General features: G+C 43.8%; 1 protein-coding gene across 2 annotated transcripts in view; it reads left to right on the top strand.

The window, feature by feature from the left end:
* Positions 1 to 13,964, top strand: part of OTUD7A (OTU deubiquitinase 7A) — a 143,522-nt gene that overhangs the window by 19,551 nt on the left and 110,007 nt on the right. For both annotated transcript variants that reach the window (XM_082198024.1, XM_082198023.1), the window contains exon 2: positions 2,075 to 2,193. The gene's annotated coding sequence lies outside the window, so the exon portion shown is untranslated. The remainder of the gene's footprint in view (positions 1 to 2,074; positions 2,194 to 13,964) is intronic.

Here is a 13,964-nt window from a genome sequence, read left to right as displayed (position 1 = left end):
GAATTGTATATCATAGACTGGAAAAAGTTTGAACGATTATAAGAGGATTCCAGTTTGGTTAACGAACAGAATGAAGGAAGCTGTAAAAGGCAAGAGGGCTTCTTTTAAAATTAGGAAGTCATATGAGGAAAATATGAAAGAGCATGAATTTTGGCCAAAAAAAAAGTAAGTTGTCAATTTGGCAATAAAAAAGATTTTGGAGATTTATTACTAAAAAAGGCTACAACAAACTATAGCAAGAGCAACAGAATCACTTGGACAGAACTGGAGTTTAGGATGTATGGGAGACACGTCCATTGATCTTTCTAAGCTGCTTTTCAACTTTTTCCTCACTTTGTGATAAAACCTTCTGCGCTAGGCTACTGTACCTTGTTAGTGTGACTCTTGGAAGTGGGGGCAGTACCTCAAACCTCTCACACGCGCCTCTCATGCCCTTAGCTCTTCAGATGAAATTTTGCTCTTTATGCCTGTTTTCAGACGTTGAATATTATTTATGTCTGAGGTCTTTTCTGTAGTGTGTTACTTGGAGGTCAATTGCTCATTCTTGATTTTAGAAAAGTGGTAAAGCAACCTTATTTAAAAGGCCTTTGGGGTTTTTGAAGGAATTGCAGCAGTTTTATGAATTTCTGCTACAGTACTTGTTATACTCTTTGGTAGACCTGGGTGATATATCGATACATCGCCCTAGACCGGTATGAGGGCTTCACCCAGCGCTATATTGCGGCTGAAGCAGCCACCTCTCCTGAGTCCCTCTGCCATCGCCACAGCGCTCTGGCCTCATACCGCAGAGGGAGGAGCACGCTGCCATGGCGAGGCACTGGAGCCGATGCAGCTTGTTCCTCCCTTCTTTAAACTTTTCCACTGAGGGGCGTGCGACTTTAGCAAAGCCCCCACTCTGACTTGTCCGAGGAGCTGGAGGCAGGGGGTTTGGTCAGCTGAGAAGCGGGCTTCCTTGAACCACCTGCTTCTCAGCCAATCAAGCCCCCCCCCCATTGGCTCGTGGGGGCTTCGTTAAACTACTCCACTGAGGGGCGTGCGGGTGCCCACACCCCTCAGCGGAGCAGTTTAAAGAAACCAGCCACCTGTGTCACCTGCTTCAGTCCCTTAGCCCGGACAGGCAAACGCTGGAGGAGGAGGAGGAGTCTTTGCCCTGTGCCTGGCGGGGCTGGGCTCCTTCCGTGCGCTGGGCACTGGAGGAGGCTGCGGATTTGCCTGCCTGGCTTGACAGGAATAGGCAGAAGCTGCGCACAGTGATGCTAATGGTTTCTTTGGCCAGCAACTGCCTTCTTCCTCCCCGCTTCCTTTCCGACATCTTAATATACCGCCATATCGCGAAGTTTAGCTGGTGGTCTATTATGATGTTGGAAAAGAGATATCAGCCAGCCCTATTCTGAATACTGGAATTTTAATACTATAAGCTATTGAACTACACTATTGTTGTGCATTTTCATTGATTAACAGTTGCATAGATGACCAGTGTGCTGGAGAGATAGGATATACTTCTTAGAAATACATACATTAATAGAGACTAAGTGGGAATGTGATGTAAATTGCCAGATGGAAAGGAAGAGGGGTTGATTGTGTTTCTTGTGCATAGTGTTCCCCTTTTTGTGTGTATAACTAGCAGAAAACTGATTTTTAAATTCTGTTGTTAGGACTGTTTTTTGTCTTATTAAGCCAGGCATTCCCAACCTGCGGCCCTCCAGATGTTTTGGCCTACAACTCCCATGATCCCTAGCTAACAGGACCAGTGGTCAGGGATGATGGGAATTGTAGTCCAAAGCATCTGGAGGACTGAAGGTTGGGAATGCCTGTATTAAGCTATAAGTGGCAGAAAAGAGAATGTTGTGGGGTTGAGTTCAGCTCAGTGTGTAGAGAGAACACACTGGTTGAAATAGAAAGGGTATTAGGATTTGCATTAAACATTGTTTTTCATACCAATAACATAGCCTTAGTAGACCTTAAAAACAGGATTGTCTGAGCATTCTTACTGTGCTGGGAAATATAACTCTGCTTCTATATTACAGAAGACTGCATAAAAAGTAAGTACTTCTCTTAAATGCTTCTCTTACAGGAAAGGGCTTTGACATCTTCAGATTCTGTGAGCAGCGTGTGAAAGCAGGCTGGTTCTTGTGCAGATCTCAGATGGATAGCTGTAGTTATTCAATGACTTTTCCTCCACAATCCATTTCCGTAAGTGATGAACTCAGTTATTATAACTTTACTCATTGTGTACCATTGCTTGTATATTAGTGTAACTGACATTTTAAATGCAAATAATAAAATCAAACAAAAGGTGGATCTAGACACATCAAAAATTGTTTCAGGAAAACATGTTGTAAAGCTTCAAGTGTTGGTGAAAGAAGGAACTCCACAGCGCTACCTGGTGTCACAGTGTGGTAATGCAAATAAAACACTTTTTCTTTACTAATGTAGCTGAGTCCAAAATTTACCGTAATCTTTACAGATTGCCAGTAGTATGCACAGAGCTATTTGGGAGCACTAACTGGTTGGCCATTAGCCAACCACTGAAAGAAACTAGCAGTAGTGATAACAGCAATTCGTGCCTTTAGAGATAGGCTTCATTCCTAACAACCTGTATCAGTAGGGGATATATGTAATGAAGATCACTTTCACCTGTGGTTTGCAAAGCTTCCATTGACATATGTATCAAATAAGTGTGCCTCTGTTTCCTGCCTGCCCTCTATAATTGTATTTATAGACAGGTTTTGAAAGTGATAGTTTAGCAGGAATCTACTACAACTAACAACTCTTCAGGCTCCCCTACAGTTACCCACCTTGCACTTTCACAACCACCTCACTCTACAAAGGCCAGCTCTATCAAGGCCAAGATGGAGAAATTGAACACTAATATCCAGGAAAGGCTTGATGCTGGTTCAGCAGTTGTTCACCAGAGATTCCCCTTTGACTTAAAGCTATGAGCAGTGTATAATAAAACCAGGAATGAATTGTACTGTTAAGAGTATTGCAGGCTTATGTTCTCTGTTGGGTTCCTGTGAATTGTAGACTCTTCACTAAACTTGAAAATGTGGCAATTTAGAAGATGACATTTTGTTAATATTTCCCCCGCCTTCCTTTCTCTCTGGCTTGTAGTTGTATTGAGCTCCTAGAATTTACACTGTGCAGTTGAACGCCATAATTTTCTGGGGTAGGACAGATTCTAGAGAATAGCCCTTAAATGTTCCTTTGTATACATTGATTTTCTTTTGATGACTAAGCATGTGGCGTTCACTTCTGGTTGTTGTTTTTTTGCCATTCCTGTAAGTGTGTGCTGTTTGATTGATTGTCCAAGACTGCTTTTCCCCTCATGTACTAAAGCAAATTACTATTGATGCAGTATTCCAGAAACTGCTGTGCTCCAGGAGACAATGTAATTCTACAAATGGCTCCACAGTTTGTCTTTAGGTTCCATTTGCTCAGGGACTGTTGTATTTTACTTTTAAAAACTACCTCCAGCTTCCTGCTCCTAGATCTGCACCTGTAATTCTGATCCTTTCTGCACATGCTTGGCTAAAGGGAAGGCCTTGACTCATCCATGCAAGTCCAATGGCTCAGGTTCAAGCCTCAGCACCTCCAGAGAGCTGCTAGGCAGAATAGACAATCCTGAGTTAGTTCAATTGTCCAACCTGGTATAAGGCAGCAGTTTATGTCCTTATGATGAATATCATTTCCCTTGCATATCATTTTCATTTTAAAACTCCATAAGATTAATCTGAAATAGTCTTTCTCTTACTGGCCAGAATGAAATTAAATGAACTGAAGAGATTGGCTGGCGTGATGCTGATCTGCCCTGTCAATGTATATCTCTTTAAAATTGGCTACAAGCCATCAGAAATATAATCCCTGATGGGGCCATAGTACATCTAGCCACCAAACACGGTCACTTCGTACTTATCCTCAATTACTTCAGTTTTGGGACAGCTTGCATCTTCCAGTCAGTGACCCGCCTACAGGCACGGGGCTGACCCCACAGTATGCCAATGCCTTCATGGTTGACCTAGAACAGTGCTTTCTTGTCTCCTGTCCTCAAAAGCCTCTCCTGTATCTGAAATATGATAACATCTTTATCCTCTGAACTCATGAAGAGGAGACACTTGAACAGCAGGACTGCAAGAATATTAGCCACAATGCAAAGGGAGCTTGGACCACTCCACACAATATACTAGCATTCCAGACACTTGTGTGCAACTACATAATGGACCCACATATAAGCACCATCTTATACCACTGTACCTCAGGTTACATACGCTTCAGGTTACATACGCTTCAGGTTACAGACTCCGCTAACCCAGAAATAGTGCTTCAGGTTAAGAACTTTGCTTCAGGATGAGAACAGAAATCGTGCTCTGGCAGCGCGGTGGCAGCAGGAGGCCCCATTAGCTAAAGTGGTGCTTCAGGTTAAGAACAGTTTCAGGTTAAGAGCAGACCTCCGGAACGAATTAAGTACCTAACCCGAGGTACCACTGTACTACCAGCTGCGCATACTTCCATGCTTCTGCTCACCACCTGAAACACACTACAAAATTCATTCTCTACTGTTAAGCTCTATAGTACAGTCATGTATATTCAGACTCATCAGCTAGAGACTCGTAACTCAAGCATTTAGAATCATAGAATTATAGAATCATAGAATCATAGAGTTGGAAGAGACCACAAGGGCCATCGAGTCCAACCCCCTGCCAAGCAGGAAACACCATCAGAGCACTCCTGACATATGGATGTCAAGCCTCTGCTTAAAGACCTCCAAAGAAGGAGACTCCACCACACTCCTTGGCAGCAAATTCCACTGTCGAACAGCTCTTACGGTCAGGAAGTTCTTCCTAATGTTTAGGTGGAATCTTCTTTCTTGTAGTTTGGATCCATTGCTCCGTGTCCGCTTCTCTGGAGCAGCAGAAAACAACCTTTCTCCCTCCTCTATATGACATCCTTTTATATATTTGAACATGGCTATCATATCACCCCTTAACCTCCTCTTCTCCAGGCTAAACATGCCCACCCAGTGAAGAGGAAAAAAAAGGCAAATGGGGTCAGACCCAAAAATTGTCTACTACAGGACAGATCTGGAAGAGAACATAGCAGAATGCCACTTGAGGTTGCTCATAGTTCCTGGCTGAAGGACAATAAGCATTTGGGATAGTAGTAGTAACTTTGCTCTGGAGCAAAATTAATGGCCTACAAGCCGTGCTGTGTCTCTTGGGATAGCTTTAATAAGGTAAGTAAGGTATGGGTTAATAAGAGTTAGGTATAGGTTAATAAGAGTGTTCGAAATTCACCAGGCACTAGGACTGGGTGATAGTCGTCCCTTGGTTCTTGAATGCCTTGGTACTTGGACGTTTTGGCTCCCAAACGCTGCAAACCCGGAAGTGAGTGTTCGAATTTGCGAACGTTTTTCAGAAGCCAAACGTTTGCCGCGGCCTCCACAGCTTCTGATTGAGTGAAGTAAGCTCTTCCAGCCAATCGGAAGCCGCACCTTGGTTTTTGAACCATTTCGGGAGTCCAATGGACTCCCGGAATGGATTAAGTTCAAGAACTAAGGTACCACTGTCCAACAATGTAATATACAGTGGTACCTTGGATTACATACGCTTCAGGTTACAGACGCTTCAGGTCACAGACTCCGCTAACCCAGAAATACTACCTTGGATTAAGAACTTTGCTTCAGGATGAGAACAGAAATTGCTCAGCAGCAGCGGGAGGCCCCATTAGCTAAAGTGGTGCTTCAGGTTAAGAACAGTTTCAGGTTAAGAACGGACCTCCAGAACAAATTAAGTACTTAACCCGAGGTACCACTGTACTACCAGCTAAACTTCATGATGTTGTTGTTGTTTAGTTGTTTAGTCGTGTCCGACTCTTCGTGACCCCCTGGAGCAGAGCATGCCAGGCACTTCTGTCTTCCACTGCCTCCCACAGTTTGGTCAAACTCATGCTGGTAGCTTCGAGAACACTTGTCCAGCCATCTTGTCCTCTGTCATCCCCTTCTCCTTGTGCCCTCAATCTTTCCCAACATCAGGGTCTTTTCCCGGGAGTCTTCTCTTCTCATGAGGTGGCCAAAGTATTGGAGCCTCAGCTTCACGATCTGTCCTTCCAGTGAGCACTCAGGGCTGATTTCCTTCAGAATGGATGTGTTTGATCTTCTTGCAGTCCATGGGACTCTCAAGAGTCTCCTCCAGCACCAGAATTCAAAAGCATCAATTCTTCGGCGATCAGCCTTCTTTATGGTCCAGCTCTCACTTCCATACATCATTACTGGGAAAACCATGGCTTTAACTATACAGACCTTTGTTGGCAAGGTGATGTCCCTGCTTTTTAAGATGTTGTCTAGGTTCATGATAGGGTGGTATAGGACAATGTCGGAGAGGAGGCGGGGAGGAAGAAGGCAGTTACTGGCTATGGAGATGATTAGTGTCACCATGTGCAGGTTCTGCCTCTTCCTGTTGACGCCGGATGGGCGGGGCTGCTCCGGGCAGAGTGCATCAGCCAAGGTGCCACATGGCAGGGCACTGGAGAGCTGCTGGCCTCTGCAGAACTGCCAGCTGTGGCTTGCCTTAATGATCTCTTGCCTGCTGCACAAGCAGCAGCTACCAGGAGTCACTGTTCAGCCTCTGGACGCGCCATTAGCTGCCCTCCGCTCTGGAGATTCCTCAAGCTGGTGCTGTTTGCATTTGTCGTGGGCAGCCACATGGAAATGCGGTGTTTCTGCCTCCCCTCATACTCACCTGAACATTTAGGCTTGGGAGGTGCAAGCCGCCATTGCAGGTGCCTGGGCCGGCATTGTGGCATGCCCGGAATTCTCAAAACATTGCCTGATCGGAAATTCTAAATTTGCCCTCACCATTTTAAATTTAAACTGGTTTCAGGTGTTGGTGCTGACCTTTAAAGCCCTAAATGGCCTCAGCCCAGTACAGTGGTACCTCGGGTTACAGATGCTTCAGGTTACAGACGCTTCAGGTTACAGACTCCGCTAACCCAGAAATAGTACCTCGGGTTAAGAACTTTGCTTCAGGATGAGAACAGAAATTGTGCAGTGGCGGCGCGGCAGCAGCAGGAGGCCCCATTAGCTAAAGTGGTGCTTCAGGTTAAGAACAGTTTCAGGTTAAGAACGGACCTCCGGAACGAATTAAGTACTTAACCCCAGGTACCACTGACATGGACACGGAGGTCCAGCTCCAAGGGCCTTTTAGCAGTTTCCTCACTGCGAGAAGCAAAGTTACAGAGAACCAGGCAAAGGGCCTTCTCGGTGGTGGCGCCTGCCTTGTGGAATGCCCTCCAACTAGATGTCAAGGAAATAAGCAACTATCTAACTTTTATAAGACATCTGAAGGCAGCCCTGTTTATGGAAGTTTTTAATGCTTGATGTTTTATTGTGTTTTTAATACTCTGTTGGGAGCCGCCCGGAGTGGCCGGGGAAACCCAGCCAGATGGGCGGGGTATAAATAATAAATTATTATTTTTATTGTAACCCCCACCCCTTAAGTCTCTTCACAGACAACATCGCTGTCTTCCTTATTGCTGCTGTAGTGAGTCTCTTCAAGGTCATGCAGAAATATCTGGCCTTCAAATTAATTAGGATAAATCTAAATCACTCAGACCCCAGGCCCAATTGTTTTTCAGCCTGACCTTGGGGATAAAGCTCAGGACTCAGACTCTGAGAAATCTGGAGGAATCTGTCTTACCTTTTTCAATTTAATATTCCAGGCCCTTCATATATTGTCCCCCCAGCCCACAAAAAGATCAGTGGGTGGCATTCAATCCTCAACAAGTTTGTTTTACAAGCTCAAAAGGCCAGGGTTTCATCATTTATTCTGTACACGAGGTCCTGGTTGGAGGTTGGAGCCTTCCTCATACAGACAACCCCCATTTTGTGTGTGTTCAGAGAACATGTGAGCTGCGTATGTGCAGGCTGTTTTTGGATCCGGAAGAGGGCATCATGGGGTGGGCTTCTGTGTGCCCCACTAACATGCTTGATGACCCAGAAAGCAACCCCTGCACAAATGAGAGTTGTCCCTATCAGTGGTGTAGCGTGGGTTGTCAGCACCCGGGGCAAGGCAAGTAATTTGCGCCCCCTAACCCATGGATTTTAGTAGGGGCAGAGAGCTGCGAGTGCGAGCATGCACCCCCCCAGATGTTGTGCCCGGTGCGGCCGGCCCCCCCTGCACCCCCACGCTACGCCACTGGTCCCTACACACTTTTATTTTGAAGCTTTCCAGATCTATCAGGTGGTTCCAATACCCGCTTCCACAGTGGATAGCTGTGAAGGAACTGGAATTACCCTCCCCTCACTTGCAGTAGAAGCGAACAGCAAAATAATCAGCATAGGCATGATGACTACGTAGAACCTCCACCTTCAGAAACTGTAAGCCACACAGTTCTACTTGCTGGGGAGAAGGAAAGGATCTTTGCCTCCAAGCTCTGCGGGGTTTTTGGCTACTCAGACATTGGTCCCTGTGGGAAGCAGGATGCTGGTCTAGATAAATCTCTGCTGTTAATCCATCAAGGGTCTTCTTGTTTCTGAAAGAGAGAGTAATTCAAGGCCAGAAAAGGGTGAAAATAGGTCCCATGTTGCCTGGTGGAATGAAAAGTGGTTCCCAGTTCTGAAAAGGTTGCAGACTCCTGCTCTAGACAACTGAGACAATTGCTTATAGAGTGGACGGTCCCAGCAAATCAAGCTCTCTAACCCAGTTTTTATCTTCCGCACCCAGGAGGCTCTTTCTTGATAACGCACATTGCAGCTGCATCCTTTCCTTTGTCTGTTTATATAATGCCACTTTTCTTCGTTTTCTTGGCATATTAACTGGGATTTTTTCCCCCATTCACTAATGAAACCACATCTGAGGCTACCCATTGCCTTCCAGTTTGGTCTTATACTTAAATCTCAGGACTGTTTACTTGATCGCACAAGGTTGCAAGTCTGGAAAAATATTTACAGGGCAGCAACATCAAATTGTAGAAATCGGTGACACATTTTAGATATGCATAAGACTGAAAAATAAATTGCATTACTATGGTATTTGGGTGATTAGCTTGCTTTTTTATCCCTTACTTGTAAAAAATGCATTTACAGCATTTTGTTTTCAACATCAAGTAACCATTATACTGGTCGTTTGTGTCCAAATGTATATCTGATATTTTTTAAAAAATCTTCATTGTGCTATAATTTTTTTAGAAGAGGAATTGAGAGAGGTAGTGGCTTGCAAAGCAAAAGGAAGGAGCAGAAAGATATGGAATGTCAAGAGTTATTAGCAAAAATGTTTTGTATTGAAAAGATTGGCAATAATGGTTTGTTTCTTTAAGACTATATATGCTATCATGTCAATTCACACAAATCTCAAGGGACTAATTGTGTAAGACCTTGTTTTTCTGTATACAGTCAAAAAAATGCTTATTCCACTTAAAATTATTTGTTAAGTTACATGGTGAACAGAGGGGACTATATATATAACCTTCAAACTGAAGGACAACCAGTATACATCAGAATTAGATTTTAAGCTTTGCAGGCTTACGTTTCTCAAGAAGAGATTACCAGAGGCAGGGCTGTGTCTTTGAAAAGCTGTCATATGCCATACAAATCTTGGTAGTGATTGTAGAAAATGTCACATTAACTCTTATAACTCTGTGCTAACCTCTTCCTTCAGTATCTAGCTTGATGTTCATCTAACAAAAACTTGCTTTTAGAAAAGATTTGTTCATTTCTGATAAGATTTTTTTTCTTTTAAAAAGGGAGTGAAGCTGAACTGAACTATGACTCTGATATGTGATAAATAAATTTCCTTAGGAAAAGGTTTTATGACCTCAGCAGTATCTCAGTGAGTCAAGCGTACTGTAAGTAAAAGCTTCAGTACTGATGAAATGGGTTTGGTTTCTTCTTCTGGAATAGTGCCAAGAAGTGACCTACAATAATAGTGGGCACAGTGGAGAACAAATGAAGTAAGGATACAAGCTTGTAGCCAGTGTCCAACATTCAGATGAGTGCTCTCCACCATCCACCATCCCCAGCTCCTAGTATTCAACAGATCCAAAACCACAAGCAATTTCAGGCCCTGAACTCAATATCCTGTTTTTTATGTATGCCAAGATAAATAAAATAACTACATTAGGAAACCAAAATATTGACCTCATGTGTATTAGTAATGCATCATTTTCTTCCCCAATACTATCTTTTATTTCAGGTGTCCTAACCATCCCCTGCCCCCTGGGTTATAAGTGTTAGACTTGTGCACACAGAGAGAAAAAAAATCTGTTTATCTTTTGGTTGGAAATTAAATGTACCAAAGCCGGCAAAAAATGTTACCAAGATAATGGCACATCTATTGCCCACAGTAACAAAGCTTATGAATGATGAATAAATATTTGTCAGTTGAATTGGTTCTTGAAATCTAGAAGTGAAATAAGCTTAACCATTACCATATCACTACTACATTTAGTTGCTGCAATAGTTCTGATGCCGAACTGCAGTCTGTCTTGGTGTCTACCTTCAATAGTCCTGCTTTGTCAATTATATTGTACCGTATACTAAGGATATACAGTCATACCTCATGTTGCGGATGCTTTAGGTTACGTGTTTTCGGGTTGTGGACCACAGGAAACCCGGAAGTACCGGAACGGGTTACTTTTGGGTTTTGCTGCTCGCGCATGCGCAGAAGCGCTAAATCGTGCTTTGCACATGAGCGCCAAATCGCGCCTGCACAGATGCAGCGCTTCAGGATGCGAATGCTGTGGGTTGCGGACGTGTCTCCGTCACAGATTACATCCGCAACCTGAGGTTCCACTGTACAGTGGTACCTCTAGTTACGAACTTAATTCATTCCAGAGGTCCGTTCTTAACCTGAAACTGTTCTTAACTAGAGGCGTGCTTTTGCTAATGCGCCACCAGCACACGATTTCCATTCTCATCCTGGGGCAAAGTTCTCAACTCGAGGTAACTCTTCCAGGTTAGCAAAGTTTGTAACCTGAGGCGTTTGCAACTCGAGGTACCGCTGTATAGGAAAAAACACCTCTTACCAATTTCATATGATACTGTCAGTGTCAGTTCTCTAGTGCCTCTTCCTTTAGCTCATTATAATCTTGTAGTTAGAGAAGTGTTTTTTTCTCAGGAGTCTGAGGAAATCATTTACATTTTGTTTAATAAGAGGTTAAAAGCATTCTATTTGTTGTTTTTACCTCCTCTATGTGTGACAATTACTACAATGATAGCCGTTCTGCAATGTGATAGAACCATTTAAAGTTGTTGCTGTTATTATAATTTCTATAGTGCTTTAAGTGTACAGTATAAAATACCTTCTTTTTCTTAATTACAACCCCATTGCTATATAAGGCAGCAGCTTGTCTAAGCTTAATGGCAGATTGTGGATGAATACCAAAACTGTATAACTATACTGTGGTACCTCTGGTTACATACGCTTCAGGTTACAGAATGAGAACAGAATTACAGGATGAGAACAGAAATCATGCTCTGGCGGTGCAGGGCAGCTGGAGGCCCTCATTAGCTAAAGTGGTGCTTCAGTTTAAGAACAGTTTCAGGTTAAGAACGGACCTCCGGCATTTGGGTCAAAATTAAGGGAGAGAAGAATAACAGAGACCTCCTTGTGGGAGTTTACTATAGATCCCCAAGCCAAACAGAGGACATAGATGATGCCTTCCTGGAACAGATGGCCAAGCATGCAAAAGGAAGGGAGATAGTAGTAATGGGGGACTTCAATTACCCGGATATTTGTTGGATGTCAAACTCAGCCAAGAGCATAAGGTCAAACAGATTCCTCACTGGCCTTGCAGACAACTTCATTGTCCAGAAAGTGGGAGAAGCAACAAGAGGAACAGCCATTTTAGATCTGGTCCTAACCAATGTTGATGACCTGGTTAGTGGGGTAGAAGTGGAAGGATCATTAGGCGCGAGTGATCATGCTCTTCTGAAGTTTACTATACAGCGGAAAGGAGCAGCCAAGCATACTAGGACTCAATTTCTTGACTTTAAGAAAGCCGACTTCATAAAACTTAGGGAAGTGCTGGGTGAGATCCCATGGACAGTAATACTAAAAGGAAAGGGAGTTCATGATGGCTGGGAGTTTGTTAAGAGGGAGATAGTAAAAGCACAACTTCAGGCAATACCATTGAGACGGAAACATGGAAGGTGCCTAAAGAAGCCAGGGTGGCTATCTAAAGAACTTTTAACTGAGTTAAGATTAAAAAAGGATGTGTACAAAAAATGGAAAAGGGGGGAAACCACCAAAGAGGAATTCAAACAAATAGCCAGCACATGTAGACACAAAGTCAGACAAGCTAAAGCACAGAATGAACTCAGGCTTGCTAGAGAGGTTAAAAGCAACAAAAAAGGCTTTTATGGGTATGTTCGTAGCAAAAGGAAGAACAAAGAAACAGTGGGGTCACTCAGAGGAGAAGATGGTGAAATGCAAACACGGGACACAGAAAGGGCTGAACTCCTCAATGCCTTCTTTGCCTCAGTCTTCTCCGATAAAGAAAACAATGCCCGACCTGAAGAATTTGGAGCAAATGATTCAGCAAAGGAAACACAGCCCAGAATAACTAAGGAGATAGTACAAGAATACTTGGCTAGTTTAGATGTATTCAAGTCTCCAGGGCCAGATGAACTGCATCCAAGAGTGTTAAAAGAACTGGCAGATGTGATCTCAGAAGCACTGGCAGTCATCTTTGAGAATTCCTGGAGAACAGGCGAAGTCCCGGCAGACTGGAGGAGGGCAAATGTTGTCCCTATTTTCAAAAAGGGGAAAAGAGAGGACCCAAATAATTACCGCCCAGTCAGTCTGACATCAACACCAGGGAAGATTCTGGAACAGATCATTAAGCAAACAGTCTGTGAGCACCTAGAAAGGAATGCTGTGATCACCAATAGTCAGCATGGATTTCTGAAAAATAAGTCATGTCAGCCTAACCTGATCTCGTTTTTTGACAGAATTACAAGCCTGGTAGATGAAGGGAACGCAGTGGATGTAGCCTACCTTGATTTCAGCAAGGCATTTGACAAGGTGCCCCATGATATTCTTGTAAAGAAGCTGGTAAAATGCGGTCTTGACTATGCTACCACTCAGTGGATTTGTAACTGGCTGACTGACCGAACCCAAAGGGTGCTCATCAATGGTTCCTCTTCATCCTGGAGAAGAGTGACTAGTGGGGTGCCACAGGGTTCTGTCTTGGGCCCGGTCTTATTCAACATCTTTATCAACGACTTGGATGATGGACTCAAGAGCATCCTGATCAAATTTGCAGATGACACCAAACTGGGAGGGGTGGCTAACACCCCAGAGGACAGGATCACACTTCAAAATGACCTTGACAGATTAGAGAACTGGGCAAAAACAAACAAGATGAATTTTAACAGGGAGAAATGTAAAGTATTGCACTTGGGCAAAAAAAATGAGAGGCACAAATACAAGATGGGTGACACCTGGCTTGAGAGCAGTACATGTGAAAAGGATCTAGGAGTCTTGGTTGACCACAAACTTGACATGAGCCAACAGTGTGACGCGGCAGCTAAAAAAGCCAATGCAATTCTGGGCTGCATCAATAGGAGTATAGCATCTAGATCAAGGGAAGTAATAGTGCCACTGTATTCTGCTCTGGTCAGACCACACCTGGAGTACTGTGTCCAGTTCTGGGCACCACAATTCAAGAAGGACACTGACAAACTGGAACGTGTCCAGAGGAGGGCAACCAAAATGGTCAAAGGCCTGGAAACGATGCCTTATGAGGAACGGCTAAGGGAGCTGGGCATGTTTAGCCTGCAGAAGAGGAGGTTAAGGGGTGATATGATAGCCATGTTCAAATATATAAAAGGATGTCACATAGAGGAGGGAGAAAGGTTGTTTTCTGCTGCTCCAGAGAAGCGGACACGGAGCAATGGATCCAAACTACAAGAAAGAAGATTCCACCTAAACATTCGGAAGAACTTCCTGACAGTAAGAGCTGTTCGA

Source organism: Podarcis vaucheri (assembly GCF_965113315.1).
Source record: "Podarcis vaucheri genome assembly, chromosome: 14".
Taxonomy (NCBI): Eukaryota; Metazoa; Chordata; class Lepidosauria; order Squamata; family Lacertidae; genus Podarcis; species Podarcis vaucheri.
This window is presented reverse-complemented; position numbering and strand designations above follow the sequence as displayed.